We start from the raw sequence: 16,940 nt of genomic DNA on the forward strand, positions 1-16,940 counted from the left end.
AGCAAAAAACTTAAAGCTGCAAATAACTGAAGTTTTGAGTTGTAGCTAGTAGGTTTTGAAGCTTAAAATCAGAAGCAAATAGCAAATAATAATTTTGAAAACAAAACCTTTTGTTTTCTATCACAAGTACGAAGTTTGAGCTGAACTTTTATAAGATAGAAATATCTTACAAGTATGATGAGATGCCATTGAGCTGAGAATCTAACAATATAAAATCTTAAGTAGCTAAAATGTTAAGTGGAGCTGCTATAGATATAGTAGGTAGAATTCTGATTAACCTATCTCTGAGCAGCAACAAAGAGGTGACACAGTCTTCTGATGCCTCTAGTTAATCAGGAGTTTGAAGAAAGAGAAGGCAATAAATACAGAACCAAGTAGGTATAGGGGGATACTTTAGCTATGCATAAGCTGCTTGTAAAACTGAATTGTGTAATGAGGTATAAATCCCAAGGGCAAATAGATAGAGTGGCTGCCCTTGCAGTGTTTTAATTTGGAGGTTGTCAGTTTGAGGAATTTTCTGCATGTGGAGTGGAAGAACTCTAAAATAATGGGAGCTTTCAAACTGGTAGAAAGTTTTGCAAGAGACCATAATCAAGAGAATTGAGATACTCTGTCACAAGTTTATTAAAACAACAGCTACTCTTTTTATCTGGGCCTAGACAAAAGACAAAGCTCAAAGCCATTTGCTTCAAGTAAGCACTTACAGAACTGTACATACCACTTCTTCTTTGGGGATTAATTTAGGTACTCAGTTTCAGACAATTCTTTCAGTTTTGGTTTACATATATAGCATATACATCTACAATAGCTGAATAAATAGCTTATATGAATTTCTCATTTTTATATTACACACTATTTGGCCCATACCTTAGACTGGACATTTCTTTCTTTGGTTATGGGCACTTGGGCATTCAAGGCTCCTGCTAAAAGTTGTTAATATTTAAATTCTTCAATATGTGGTTCTGATCATGGTTTAAATGTATACACAAGCCTTTATGGGGTTTTGCTCCTTGTCTTGTTCCTCTGAAATGTTAGTTAGCATCAAATTTACCCAGGGTTTTAATATGGAAATACTGTCAATCCGCAGCACGGATCAGCCATGCGACTGCACCTTTTCTGTGTTCTCATTTTTTGGTGTTACTAGGAATATAGAGAAGAGAACCAGCCTCTGAGGAGGTGATGCTGAGAGGCCCTGACTTTCTCTTGGCAAGGGGAATATGAGTTAAGGGCACATTTTTCTCCTTGAAACTTCCAGAGAACAAGCAGGAGAGTAGCTGTTTTTTTAAAAAAATGTTAGTATTTTAAGTACTGTGATTGAGACTAGACAGCAAAGTAGCCGTGTTATAACTTCATAAAATCCAGCTTTTTGCAAACGTTGAAGAAGGGAGTTCCACATAGGAAAAAGTGAGTGAAAACTGCTCTTAGTACCTCAGTCTTTTTTACTAAAGTACATTACTAAGGGCAACATTGTTTTAAAAGGAGGTTTGTGCCAGAAACTGTCTGCATTGGATTTATAAATAATCTTTTAATTTGTTTTGTCACTTGCCTACTTCAAATTTGGTTAATACTGAAATTCCTAATTTCTCACTGCAGTTTTGGAATATGTGGCAGGTGAGTTTAGGTCAATTTTTTTTACCACAACACCTTTGAAATAAGCAGAAATTAATGGCTTTGAATAATTAGTGATGCAACTCCACACTGATTTTAAGATTACCATAAAATATTCAGGGAGGGAGAGAGGGAAGATGTAGTCAGCCAAGTAAATTTAGGCAAATTCTACAGTAGAGATATGATGGCTTCTGCTGACTCATGACTCTTACTGTCTACCATTGAGTGAAATGTGACTGTCTAGCTCAAAACGTAATTTGTTGTTTCACTTTCAGACAAGATCTGTTATTTCTCTCCCTATATGCTCTTAGAAGGAAATAATGTTTAGAGTTCACAAGATCACCTTAATTTCCATGACAACTGCTTTGGAATTCAAATGTACAGGATTAGTAGTTCTTACAATGTCAAGCAAAAGAACAGAGAAAAAAACCTGTTTATAAAAGATGAGTAGCTTTAAAGAATTTCATAAACAACTGCTTGTTTTTGACCATGACTGTAAAAGCGTGTCAGAACAATTGTGTATCTAAGACAGATTCCTGACTCTGAGAACAGCCAATAGTAGGTGCTTTGAAAAGAGTATAAAAGCAAATAAGCCAAGAATATAGCAGGTTTTATCTTGGCAAATTCTTTATAGATTTTTTCCCAGATATTTTTTCTGATTTTTTTTTCAAATTCAACCATTATCACAGAATCATAGAGTGGTAGGGGTTGGAAGGGACCTCTGCAGTTCATCTTGTCCAACACCCCTCCTTGAGCAGAAAAAAAAGTGTTCCTCTCCATGGAAATCTTTAGTAAAAGGCAAAAGATTTATATGATCTGAAGAGAAACCAGAGTATGGCTCACTTGAAGAAAAAAAAGAATGAAAAAAATACACGTGTGTATTTAGGTAGTTTGTGTATCCAGTTCTCTGTAGAAACGTGTAATATTTCTTTAGATGTATTGAGAGGTTTTGGTGAAGTTAGGTCTGGCAAGGGTCAGAGAAAGATAAATGTGGGGCTGGGGATCAGAGGAAGCTTTTGGAGGCTGGCATGGAGGACTACGAATAAACTTGTAGGAGTTCTAAGGGTCTGTGGGAAGAACATGAGGGAATCAGTGAAGCTCAGAAGTGGTGCAAGAACTGGCCAGTAGGTCAAGGCAGACTGCTGGAGGTTGCTGGTGTAGGGGGATTCTTGGTACAGAAGGAGAGCTGGGAATGCTCAGAGGATCTTCAAAGACTGAGGAAAGGTTTCCCTCTTTTGCTCTCAGGCCAGCCTGTTCCGCTCCCAGTCCCTTGTGATAAAAGACCACTCACTATACCTGCACTTGCAGCGACCTTCTCCATTGCCATAGGAGGATGCTCACATCTCCCTGCAGCAGCCCTAGTGTCTCTCAGGTGGTTGCTCCATAAGGATGGGGGTCCTGGGCAGATGTTCTCCGAATGCTGCCAGGATTGGGCTGGGATATTGACTCTTGCTGCTGTGGGAAGCTGTTTCCCAAAAGAGTAGCTAACACTGGATACAATTTCCAGACACTTGTCCATAGACTGCAGAAGGAGGGAGGCTGGTTTGGCTGTAGTGATGTGCATGGTACTCTTAACAGCTGATCCCTATTTCCCTATTATAGGTGAGCAGCAAGTCAGCTATGTTTGGCCTGCTTTTGCTCAGGGTGGCATAAGTTTTCTTTGGAAACAGATATCTGTTGCTTGATCTGATTGGTATTAGTGAGCAGTAGTAGCAGAGTAAACACAACTACCTTAACAAGTGTTTGTTTACTGCAGGCCAAATGAAGGTTTACTTGTACAGCGTCTCCAAAATATATGGAAAACCCTGAATATGTGTGAAAATCGGTCCTTTTTGTCCTGTTACTTACCCTGTATAGACTGAAGTGACCAACTTAAGGTACCATTAAGTCCTGCGTACCTAATTATTTGGCATTAACTAACTTGCATGTTTCACTGGTTACTTAACAGTCTATAAAATGATTGACATTTTCTATAGATGTTACGCGATGTGTTTTGTACTTCTACAACATCAGTTTATTATCAATGTTTACAGGTTCTGAATTGCTGCAATTCTACTCTGTTACTGTCTGTAAGAGCTACATAGGTGTATAATAAAGTCTGTAACTAGAAAAGTGTTATTGGGCTAAGGCTTATGGATGTTGTGCACAGCTTTTGCTTTCTTGTTAGATACTTGCACTGCAGTTGAGCTGATTCTGGTCCATTAAGCCTCATTAGCCCGTATGTTGCTGCTATGTACACTCGTATAAATTCCCCAGTAGCTGAAGGGGAAGATGGTGTTAATGGTGCAACCTCAACTGGTTTTCTAGAAGTGGAAGATTCATCTTTGCAGGAGTCGTCCCCTATGGGCCAGGTATAGCCAGCTGACTATGCTGTGTGAGAAAACAAACTAAGCTAAAGGATGGTGGCAAGCAAAGCTCTTTTTCTTGGTTAGGAGAGTTGGTTATAAATGCTTACTAGCAATAGTAATGAGTAATGTAATGAAGCTAGGGGAATGAAGAGGGGAAGGGAAACAAGTTTTACAAGGAAGCATGCATATAATTTGTAATGCTGAAGAGCAGTATGCTTTTTATTTTTTTCTTGTTTGTGTGTGTGGGAGGAGGGGGCAAACAAATTACATCATAAAGGTAGCTCCCAGGTAGTTTTTCTCTTTGGAAAGCCTGGAAACAAGTATTTCCAGTAAGCAGAGTCCTGTGACAGGTTGTGTGTGAAATGCATCATCTACCCCAGGGTAACTAAAAATCTCACGGAACTGTAATTTATTTTCACTGTTTTGACATTACAGGGGCATTTTATGACCTGACCCTATGCCAGAAGTGAGAGTATAGGGCATTAAGCATCTGACCTAAAGCCCACTGAAGTTAGAGGTAAACTCCCTGCTGTTCTGACATTGTCCTCACTAGCCACAGAAGACCTTGTGATAAAGTCCTTGTATCCCTTGAACTGATTCAGACCTATTCTATAGTTCTCAGAATTTTCTTTAATTTTCACTGAATTCTGTTGCCTGATATTGACCTTCCTTTGCTCTGTTTGTTCAAAACCTAATTTAGTGTTTTAAGCAATAACAGTTGAGGCCCTGGGCAATTTCTGGGGATTAATGACTGATTGAGAGGGTAGATGGCTTGAGGCAAGACTCAGGGCCATTAACTTCATCCAAAGAAAATGTCTCAGGAAATGTTTTAGACTGCAGTTGTTGTTGCTTGGCACTCTGCAGCTGTGCCTGAATTGAGGGAGGGTCACTTTATGGGAAAAGCAATTACCTAAAGTCTGAATTGGTTTATTAAAAGGTACTATTACAATTTTGTTTTATAGCAGCTCTAAAAGGCCTGAACTAAAATGGGGATAAGGTAGGAAAATGGAAGGGTTTGTTCTGCAGTGTGCTGTGCAAAAACAAGGCAGAAGACAGTTCCTCTGAAGAAGCTTTTATTATCTTAAAAAAAAAAAAAAGTATTCTAGAGCTTCTTAAAGCAGGTGATTCCAGTTTCCCTTATAGTTTTGAATATTGTACTATTTAAAAGTACTCAAAAATGGATCTTCAAATCAGAATTGCCTTCCAGAAGTATTTGATACCCATAACCTTTTAAAATTACATTTCCAAGTCCTTAAATATTATCAGAGAGATATTGAAATGCAGGGGAATTAGAGACATTGCTTACATGTGTATGTAGATCTCCTAATCAAGTTATGTCACAAGCACTGCATTTATTCCCATACAACTGCTTGAAGTAGGGTTGTGTCCTTACCTGAGTTTACAGGTGGGAGTCGGATTGTTTGAATGACCTGCCCAAGGTGAAACAAGTTACCTACAGAGCATGCAGAATATTTATCTTTGGAGCTTTCCAAAACTTGGCTGGACAAGGCCCTTAGAAATGTGCTCTAACTTCAGAAGGGCACTGCTTTGAGCAGGGGCTTGGACTAGATGATTTCCAAAGGTATCTTCCAATCTGCATTATTCCATAATTCTTTGTTTCTACATATAAGTGGCAAAGGTAGAACTTGAAATTTAATCCCGCTGCTTCAACAGGGCCTTGAACAAAATAAACACTATATTAATAGCATAATAATCTCATTTAAATCTGTGACTTCGTGTGGAATACAGGCTTCTGAAGTCTTTAGTGGATTTTGAAATCCTTCCCGTGGGTGCTTTGCTTCTTTTTTGAGCTAAGGAGATGCATGCAAAACTCAAATTAGTGGTTATGCTTATTTTTGTTTTTGCTGGTTTTCATAGCTAGTGTTGGCATTTTACTTTCTTTTTGAAATTTTTCTTCACTGTGGGTTCTCTTTAGGGCCAAATTCCTACATTTCGGAGTTGGTCATGAGAGCAAGTGTTAAATGGCTTTTGTCAAGTGAAGTGCTCAGAAGTGCATTTGCAAATATTTCTGTGTGCAAGCAGTGAGTTTGTAGCGTAGCATACCTCCTCACAAGACTGCTATTTCAGGTGTACTGCCACAAGCCCTTTCTTGTAGAGCATGTACTCTTCGCACTCCAGCCCCACAGAGCTGCTTTTCTATTCTTATGCTTCCTATTATCATTTCTCTTGTGTAATATATTTAATACACTAGGCTTTCTGTCTGTGATGCACATTACTTTTGACTTCTGATAGGTGTTGCAGCTAAGAAACACTTTCAAAAGATGGACACAAGGTTTTAATTAAAACTTGAATTGAGCATGCATACATTTTGATTTGATTTTCATTTTTGGCCTTCACTATACTTTTCTTTCTGACTTGATTTGAAAAAGAACGTAATGAAACACTAAGAATAGATATCTCATATGAAGGAAGCCATGGATATCTATACCAGCTGGGGAATTTTATGCCTAGGTTTTTAACTAGTGTTGCATCCACAAAACTTGGGTGAATACAGATCATTAACCTGTTTGCTGCTTATCCAAATCAAAGTCGCAGCTGACAACTTTTCCCAGGTGTTCAAGAACCATCAAAGTGCCAGTTATTGTGCCTCTTTTCCCCCTTGTTAAGTTAACACACGCTTAGGGAAATGGAGAAATGTATTACATTGATATGTTAGTTTTTACTCTTTGAATTTGCAGCATTTCTGAAATCTCATCGTTTCAGACTTTGAAATGCAGCATCAGCATTTTCAATGACATTTATTGAATAAGAAAAGACAATTTATGGAACATCAAGCTTATGAAAGGCTTTTCCTCCCAACAGCACAGATTTAATTCAAAGAATTATGTATACTTTTTCCTGTATTATTTTGCAAGTCTCACAATTCCGTTATGATATATGTGAACAGCAGGCAACATAGAGCGGCTCCACATACTATCCAAGTGGTTTTTTACAGCTAAATCACTGCAGTGATTTAAAAAAGTGGATACAAAAATCTCTGAAAAGTGCTTCAAAACTACTGGATTAATCTTTAATTTTGGCCGAGAGAATTCTCTGAGGTGGCTGTTTAAGTAGGGAAGCTCTTACTAGTTTCTCAGTGTAAGACTTCTTCAATATTTAGCAGATCAGTCTACTTAATGGTTATGCAGTGGAGGGCGGAGGATGAGGGGCATTGAGTGATCATTGTCTCTTGTGTTCTTTTGTTGGTTTCAGCTGTAGTAACGACAGTCACATCAAGATCATAAGGAATCTACTGAAAAGCAGGCAAATTACACATATAAATGTGGATTAGAACATTGTTTTGTGTCTGTTTCTCACCAAACATCACCTGCATGTATTTTGGTGTCAGTGTGGAACACAAAGGAATTTTATAATATTTAGCTAAATTTTCCCATAATCAACAAACGGAGACTTGAGAGCCCCACTGCCTTTCTGTCTGATGCACCTGATGATTCTGCTTGTCACTCTTGCATTTTCTCCTAAATCTTCTGGAGTCTTACTTTGTTTACTTACCACCTTGGTAACTGCAGGTTTAATTCTGCAGGTCCTTCTGTCAGCACGTGAGGTGTGGGAGCCCTGGCCCTGCTGGGATGTAGAATGATATCTGTGTTTTGCAGAGATCATGCTTGGTTTCATTGTGCAGATGTTGAATGCTGATATATCAGTTTCTCTTGAGAGATACCATTTTCTAATTTCACTGCTTCTCAGACTACTCTCATGAGGAACTAAGCCCATGTTGTCGTTGTATCTGCATAACAGCCCACAACTTAATGAGTTTTGACTGTATTGCTTCAAGAGGAAGCTTCATTTTCTGATTTCATTTATTCCAGGTGATGGCAGTAAAGGACCTTTGCTCTTTCAGCATATGCTATAAAGTACAGAAAGCTTTCAGACTCCTACACCACCTCCAGGGTAAAGGACTCCCTTCCTCTGTTCCTGTTCCTTCCTTGCAGCTCATTATGACATCCATTATGAGATGGAAAAACAGTATGGCTTGGATTGTAGGCTGTTTTTTTTTTTCTCATTCTTAATAAATAATAAATACAGTATATATTTTTCACTTGCCTTTCTCTGTATGGGCCTCTCATGCAGTATACACTAGTATAACCTTTCAATATATTCCATTCAGTGGCAGTTCTAGTGTTTGTTTTTGGTCTTAAGATATTTAAAACTGCCCCTGGAAGTTTAGCATAGATTGTGTGTTAAGGGACAGAGAGTGTCCCAATAAAGCTGTTTATCTGGGATTTGTCACTCGGGCAGATGGTAACATAGCAATGTTATGTCAAAAACATTTTCAAAATGAAAAGCCTTGTAGTGAGCCTGGAGTGTACCTGCTAGAACTGGAACAAATCAGCCATTCACAACTAATGTTTTATTGATGGTCTAAAGGGAAGGAGGAAAAAAAAAGCCCAGACCAGAAAACACTTACAAATGAATTCAGTGTGGCCTTGAAACTTCCTTTCTTAAGCTTATATTTAACGATCATATGGCAGGATAGAAAAGTGACTAGCTTCCCACTTTTCAAATAAGACAACGTGATGCCTGTTAATAGAGGATGTGTTTCACCTGTGGTTTTGATTATACTGAATAGTGCTCTCATGACTTTGGGGGTGGGCACAGAATGAGCCAAACATTTTCCTCATGGCAGAAATAGGGTTGGGAACATCTGCTGAAATCATTGCTGCTGTAGGTTAACTTCAGGGAGGGTACTTGGGTCTATGGAAAGGTAAGGTTTTGTATGTCTCAAACCGTGTGTAGCTTAAGGCAGGCAGTGCTGTAATGATAACAGTCTTGTGTTTTAATTTAGATGGAGGGTGAACTTTAGAAAAAAGTCTCCTGGTTGCATCGTCTTACTGAGCTTTGATTTGCATTGCAAAGTAGTTTCCCAGAGTCTGAATTGGATTGATTTCAGACAAAGCTTACCTGGAAGATGTGTTCCTGGTCATGCACTCTGGTCACAATGGAGTCAGACTACAGTTAGCACAAAGGAAAAAACTCCTGAGATATTTTCAGTGTGGATGTCAGGTCCTCATCACCAACTATTTTTGCCTGATAGATCTCTTCCCGTTGGGCTGCTCTGCTTGCTAATGCAGACCCAGCTTGTAGTTCCCTCGGGCAATGGGGATGTTCACACAACACATGGTGTCAGTGGCTGCCCTGCATGCATCTCCAGCTCAGTTCAGAGGGAAAGTTAACTCCACTTCGTCACTATTAATCAATGCACTTTGACTAGGGGCTGAGAAGTACACTAACCTGGGCAGGTATATTCCTGTAAAGTTACTCAGTTATAAATGGTGTGTCTCTATGCTTTTTGTGTCCTGACAGAAGCTACACAACTGTTGTCCTTTTCCATGAATTAGGCTTGGTCTTGCTGGAACAGGTTTGTTTTCCTCCTCTGATTCTAATTCAGTGCGTTTCCAGAAATTTACTCTTTGGAAACTTTCTTTCTGTTTACGCACAGCCTGTGTTGGATCAAACTTGTGTTCAGAAAAACTCTTTCTTTTCTGGTCTTTTTTATGTGCCTTCTGTGTATCAGCTTCAGGCATTGTTTCACTGGGCTAAATAAGCTAAGTTTATATAATATCCCTTAATAAAATGGGTTTTGCATTTCTCTGGTCTCTGTCTCCCATTATGTTTACAATCATGGAGGAATAAGAAGAGCTCTGTGTATTGGATAAGGCCCCAGAAACTCCTTCCACAACAGAACTTGAGTTAGTTCTTGTCTTTACTGATAATATTTCATCTGCTGTACCTCACTTCGCATTTTTCTTTTGTAGAGTCGCTTCATGAAGTTGGTGTGCAATCACCAGACACTGAACTACTCTGCTAAGGTGTCTCCTTTATCATGTTCAACTGCTGATATTTGTGCTTATAGTGGAAGTTCATGTGCTAGCTTCCTGTGCTTGCATTTGGTAACGTTAGATCTCATTCAGCTTGCACTACTTCAGTTTTCCAGGTTGTCTTTTTCATTTTTTTTCCCAGCATATTCCTGCCTTCATTTGTATTCTTGTCAACTTTGTGCCACTAGCCAACTTCTTCAGTACCTTTCTACTCCTTGAGTCAAGGCCATGAGTGAAAATATTAAAGACTCTCCCCTAAACCAACACACTAAGGAGTCAAGTAGCAACATTCTTCTAGGCTGACAATTTGCATTTCAGCTCAGCTGATTGATGTGGCTACCTCAAACTTGTGCAGCAAATAGGGCTAGTGCATATGTCACAGAACTTAAAAAAAAAAATTGCCAAAAAAGTGAAATCTATTCTTTATCAAGGTATTCATTACTGATGCACACTATTAGGGAGCAGCAGGGGCTGGCCACTCCCTAAGGGGTAGGAAGCGGTGTGTGATAGTGCAGCCAGCTGGGGCTGTGACCCTTGCCACCTGAATGAGGCAAGTGGGGCAGACCCAGATCCTCATGGCCAGGTTCAAGCAACAGTTGAGACTGCCTGGTGGGTTTGTGGTGATGAGGCAGGTCCGAGGTCAACCTGGGAAGTCAGTCTGTGGGTTGGGGTCTGGACCTGTAGGGTGTGTGGTGGAGCTGGGGACTGGTACTCCTCTGGGATTGTTGCCTGGGGCTGAGCTGAAGTAGAGCTCTGGGGCCAATGGAGCTGGCCCCAGAAAATATTTGTCCAGGGCCATTAAAGCCTCTAAGTGTCAGGGCTCTGGTGTGCATTCAGTTGCTGATCCAGGCAATTGAAGATGTGAAAAGAAACATACTGTTTATGCAATGTGAGGTCATCTGCCTGTGGAAAAGTGTTCTGAATCAGATGCCTATAGATGAGGAGAGCGTCTGGGGCCATGTTTTCTAGCTATAACTTTATATGGTACAAAATAATTATTCCCAGTGCAGGCTTCTCCCTATACGCTTCTGGCAGTGGGAAAGGAGGAGATAAGGAATTACAAACTGATTTCTTGTTCTCTGTATATTAAGGGTTAAAGGGATCTGTTTACAGCTGTTTTTTTTAACTTGTAGTGTAAGATCTCCTCAGTAGCTGTATGCCTAGGCTGCACATATGTATACTTATACAAGTAAGTTAAACATGTCCAGGCATGTTTCTGAGCACTGAAACCAACTAATTGACATGCAATAGCCTGCGCTGCTGCTTTTAAACTTTCTCAGCCTTTGAAACAGGAGGCTATAATCTGCTAGAAAACTGCATATTTCATAATGGTCCCTATCATGTGCTAAGATCGGAACTGTGTGCTGGCCAGGAATTGTTTTGAAGATTGCTAGTTAATGCCAGGACTGCATTTAACGGTTTAGAAGATAAATGGTTTGGGCTGCTTTTATTTTACAGGTATATATAGGCATTTAGTACCTCTCAACTTTTCCAGGTCATGGACAAGACAGTTGCTTATAAGCTGAGAAACCAAATCAATTAGGCAAGAAACTCTTGGGTGCTTGGAATGTCATCTAAGTGCTTGGGAAAACATTCAGTTTCTTGACCTGAAGTTTTTGAAATATATAGCTGATGTAGGGTACACTGATAAAAGGTGAGGTGAGAAGGATTGCCATACTGCTGAAATGGCAACTACATCTAAAACAGACCCTCCCTCAGTGCAGAGGTTGTTAATGGGGAATACCGATTAAATAACTGCTTAGCTTTTATCTTCTTGTCTTTTAAATGTTGGTTAAAGCCCCCTGATGTTGAAGAGCTGTATATAGACTAGAACAGGTTAGAGATTTGGTAAACTGTGTAGATCTTCAATTACAGATCTCAACGTATGAACTGTGATCATTTTCTGTTCAGCAAGTAATAATATAGGAAGACAAGTCGAACATTGTACTTTGAAATTGTTTGCTTTGAGGCCAGTGGGATGCAAGATCTTCAGCTGCAGGAAGTTAATTATTTTGAATCAATAGAAGAAGCTGGAAAACAGGCTACCATAAAACTCCAAGCTTGATTTTTATTTTTTATAGTGCCAGCTGACCTGATATTTTTCTTTGACTGGAGGGATGATTGGCCAGTCAAAATAAAATTAAAATGTCTAATCTGTATAGATTTCAATGAAGCATTTGACATGGGGCCATGTGGGAAAGCAGTAGGTAGATTAAGATGTGGACTGATATAAAATGTGGGAGTTATGTATGGAACAGACTAAGCAGAAAGTGAATTATACTGACAGGGGAATTACTAAAATAAAAGGAGATTTCAAGTGGTGTTCCTCTGAGCTTGAGGTTGGGACTGATCATATTTAATAATTTCAGAAGTGATTGAGGCACAAAAAGTGCACTTTAAAAATGTAATGCTCAATGTACATTTGCAATGTGCTGACAGATCCTCAAGAAAATGTGGAGAGCAAGAACAGAAGAAGCTGGACATCACTGAGAACAAAGGAACCAAAGACCGATGTAATTTAACAATAAATCTAATAGTAAAAAGGACAAGGAAAGCACTTAAGGATTAATAGTAAGGATTAGTAGTAACACTGTCAATTCTGTTTTTTCATGTTCAGGAGAGATGGATTTTAACTGGAATGAGTAAAAAGATGGGTTAAAGGTATTAAGGGAAATAAGAGTCTGTCTCAATTGGTCAATTAAAAGCAGCTTCCTAGCTTGGCAAAATAAAGACTGAGAAGTATGATGACAGTCACTGAATATTTTAGAATGATAAACATCATGGGCAGTGAAGGTCATTTTTGGGTAATGAATAGTGTTGGCACAGGAACAAATTAGTACAAATGGTGCATAAATATCTGTAGCCAAAATGTAGCTAAGTGGAATAGCAATAGTAGTAGGTTTTGTGACAAACTAGTGACTAACATTTTGGCCTCTGAGGGTCTTCCTCATCTTATGTTTTTCTCAACTTGTTTGACAATAAAGTGGTATGCCATGAAGGAGAATAGAATACAGTGTTCAAAAAATTAGAAATACAGTCCCATTTGTACACAAAAATGTTACAGAAGTGTTTGGGAGAGCAAGAAAAGCATTTGAAGAACCCTTTTCCCTTTTTTTAAAAAATTATTTCTGAATAATTAAGTTATATACAGAAATACAGCTACTCTGCAGAAGATTACCTTTCCTTAGCAATCCAAAGTTTCTTTTTTTTCTTAATTTCTGTGGGTTAGAACTGCCAACCTTTGCACTCATAACCTTGTTTATGGGAAAAACTGAAACACACCTTACATAAAGCCAAGAATTTACTGCTAACATAATTGAAGTCATAATAGTCTAATCCAAGAACCATTACTGGTCCAAATGTAATTATTACAGAAAGAAAAAGAATATGTCTATGTAGAAAAAGTTTAATAATAATGAAAATAGATTTAAAATTGTTATTCACACACTGCTTATGAGGGAAAGGGTCAGAAACTGTTCTGCTTTCCCTTCCCCTAGTCTTCAGGGACGTAAAGTTCGTTCTGGTGGTGGTGAGGGTGTTACAGTGGTTTGTCAGCGTATGGACTCCTTTGCGGGGAAGAATGTTATGTGCATACAGACGGTTTCTTCTCTGTTGCTCAAGGATGTGTGTGGGGATGGTTTTGTATGTTTGCTAACATACTTTTACACCTTCATCCTTTCTTCATAGGTTGTCATTCTTTATTGGTCTGCAGCTCCACTTCACATCTAACTTTTGTGCCTTTTGCATGTGTTAGATACTACTTCTTTGTTACACATAAACCCAGTTCCAGGTCCATTTTTCTTTTCGTGACCACCGGTGAGTTGTTTATAGCTCCGGGGTTTCCAGTACCAGGTCTGTGCCCCATCTTTTATTTTCTCATGCCTGTACTCCTCTCTGCTCCATCCTGTTTCTCTACTTCTCAAGCCTCTGCTATTGCACCAGGCCTGTATTTCTCTGCATTATTATCTTATCCAAAAATATCTCCTTCTACATGGAATAACTCCTTGATATTGGTGTCTGTATAAAACTATGATTGTACTATAGAAGATAAACACAGGTAAAACAAGGTAGCCCTAAAACCTGGTCAGTTAAGAAAATTTGCTGCTAGAGCTAACCAAAGTAAAAGGAGGTTGCAGGTAGGTCAAGAAAAGGTTGGACAGACTAAGCCGAACAAGCCTTAGTCCTGCAGCCTTGCAAACTCAGTACGGAGCATACAGCCATTGTTACAGGGCAACACAGTTACACCATCTTTAGCCTGCACATATGAATTCATGTTACAACAAAGTCTTTACACAAACTGTTATTAGCTTAGAAACTGGGTGGGTGCGGAGGGGGAAGGTATGATGACCAAAATCAAATTAATGGAACTTTTTTTGCTATAAGGAACCAGTCTGTTAATTTTTCGTCACTCCTGCCACTTGAATAACATAACCCCCAAACACTGTGAACACCTTTACAGTGCCTGATTTGTTTCAGTCTGTCCTTGCTATCCTACTTAGACTCTTTCAACCTGTCAAGCTCAGTAGCACATTTATACAATATTCTTTTATTGCATGTATTCTGAATTTGCCTCTTGTTCCCTGGGAACTGAGTGCAACTGCCAAAAATCATTTTACTTGTCACCTTTAACAACTATCAGAGAAATGGAACTATGTCTTTATGATGAGCTAGAAGGTACTTAGTCACCCGTAAGCTATTTATTGGTAAGTCCACCTAGATCTAAATTGTACTGTTCCTCTAAATGGTAGTGACATGTAATGCAATAACTCAGAACATATTAACTGACTCTAAATACATGCCATTATTTTTCTGTGTTAATTTGGCTTTAGACAAGGAGTAATCAAAAAGAAGGTGAAACCTCATATTAGAAACACAGTAGCACATCTTTGGAAACCTTTTGGTGCTTCATGATTGATTTTTCATCTCCTAGTACCTTGCTAGTGTTTCTGAATATACTTTGTAAGCATTAGCCAAAAATGTGTAACAGAGATTAAGTAGCCTGACCAATGGATACAGACATACAGTGGTTTACTGAAACAGTTGTGGCTGGCAAGCTCAACTCTGCTGTATGGCAAACTGCTTCAGAAATTTAGGATAACGCTCACCAGAATGCTAGTGGTCAGATTAATATAACCTGAACAATCACAGACCATAATACTAACTTGATCTGCCTACTCACCAAGATTTTTTAATTGTCTGTGCCAACTATTACATTCAAAGTATGATATTCACAGCATTCTGTGAAGAATTTACAGAGGCCTTTTATGAAATAATTGGTTACAAATTTCCTCTCTTCTGTGCCAAACTCCAAAGAAGGGGAGTGCTAACCATGTGGTAGGGAACTTCTTTGGACTGTAATGTTTCCTTTGAAACAGTTACTTTTTTTGTGTGAGGAGTCACTGTATTCTGATTCAAGTCATTGCTATGCAGCCCTTGTCCCGGCTGTGTATATATTAAATAAAAAAAAAGGTAAAACTAAAAAATGCTTGAACCGCCTATCATGAATGATAAGACTCCCCTGGAGATGTGACTCCTAGTCACGCTTATAATTTTTTCATTAAAAGTCACAGGATTGGATTTAGTTGTTAATTGCTGTATCCCCAGTCACTTGGGTAGCAGCACATAAATCTTACTGTTTTCTGTGACTTCGGTAATGTTATTGCATGGTAATAACAACAGGTCCGGATGAGTGCTGACAATCAAACTAGACAAAGCAGAGCCAACAATGAGCGAAAGATGCATCATACCAGAAATACCAGCAGCTGAGGAGTGGCAGATACCTCTCTAATGCTACAAGTTTAGAGGGGAGTTTGGAAATAAGAGAAATGGAATAAGGGGGAGGGGTAACAGAAGCAGTGAAGATTTGGAAAAAGAAAACTAGCATGAGCATTGCAAGGCTGCAGATGCGACCACCTCCATGGAGAAATATCTCTGACTAGCTGAATGTCTGGGGTTTGGATGGCTTTCTTCCTCTGGTTGATTTCTCTGTGCAGCCTTCTTCCAAAATCACCTGTTTGGGTGGGAGGAACCAGCCTAGATTCACAACAGTAACAGAAAGTAACAGAAAACTAAGCACGTAAGATCTACAGTTTCGCAAAAACAGATTGAATGAAGACTCTTTCAAATGTTTTATCTCATCGTGCCTCAAGATAAGGCCTGTTTTTTCCATTTTGTTATAGAATTGCAAAGATGGTGCAGTTCCTCCATTTCTTGGAATTTAAGCTGTGATCTAAACTCTGGATTTAATTACAGAAATACAGCATCTTTCCATTCTTCTTATTTACCTAGGAACAGCTCTGCTAAATTGCTTCTACATCCTTTGTGATGGTCTTTTACCATCACAATTTTTTGTTTCTTCAGAAATTCTTCTTGGTTTCTTGGTCCTCTATCAACCTTTGGAAAGAAGAAATTCACCCTTTGTTAAACTATCCCAAAGCACTGGTAGAGCAAGACATATGCTTAGTGGACCATGGCATCTGTGAAAGTGCCATTTTCTCTTAGCAAGGTACAGAATGACAGTGCCTCCCTTTCTGTTCTGCTAACAGTTTTTAAAAACATAACTCCATATTTCTACCAGCACGGCAAACAATGGGCAGCATGTGGTGTCTTAGAGGAATTCAGATAAGTATATGACATCGCAGGTTTTCTTCAGAGCAGAATTCTTTCTTCTGAAGAAGGGACTGACATCACTGAGTAACAGGTCATTGATGAGAAAACCTGGTGTGAGTTGGTGCTTCCAGGTCAGCTGAAATCTTGCATGGATGGTTTGTCTAACCTGTACTCCTAAGTTCTTGTTACTAAGCAAGGTGAGACCTGAGAGTAGAAGGAGGCCAGCCTGGGAAATGGGAAACAGGAGAAATGCAGCTTGTGCTGTGACAAAATGTGTGCAGCAGAAATAGCAATTTTATAGAAGGATTTGTACTCCAGTAGAAGCAAGTCTTATGTCAGCAGAGTCTCTGGGTGAGAGAGGGGAGCTTGACATCTGAGGTGGTGATGGAGAGCCAGAGTATACTTTGGGTTTTTGAGAGCAGGTCTAATTATAACTGCAAGCAGTGTGAATTGCTTGGGGGCTGAAATACTTAGGCCTGCTGTAAACATGAAACCAGTGTTGTGTTATTTTTAGACAGTATGAAAAACACCTGTA

At 39.1% G+C, this 16,940-nt stretch overlaps 1 non-coding gene across 1 annotated transcript; it reads right to left on the reverse strand.

Moving 5' to 3' along the window:
* Positions 1–2,370: 2,370 nt before the first annotated feature.
* On the reverse strand, positions 2,371–2,438 carry LOC135313322 (U5 spliceosomal RNA). The gene has a single exon (XR_010372938.1). It is a non-coding gene; the product is annotated as a U5 spliceosomal RNA (small nuclear RNA).
* Between the last annotated feature and the right edge of the window lie 14,502 nt (positions 2,439–16,940).

This window comes from Phalacrocorax carbo, chromosome 4, assembly GCF_963921805.1.
Source record: "Phalacrocorax carbo chromosome 4, bPhaCar2.1, whole genome shotgun sequence".
Lineage (NCBI taxonomy): Eukaryota > Metazoa > Chordata > Aves > Suliformes > Phalacrocoracidae > Phalacrocorax > Phalacrocorax carbo.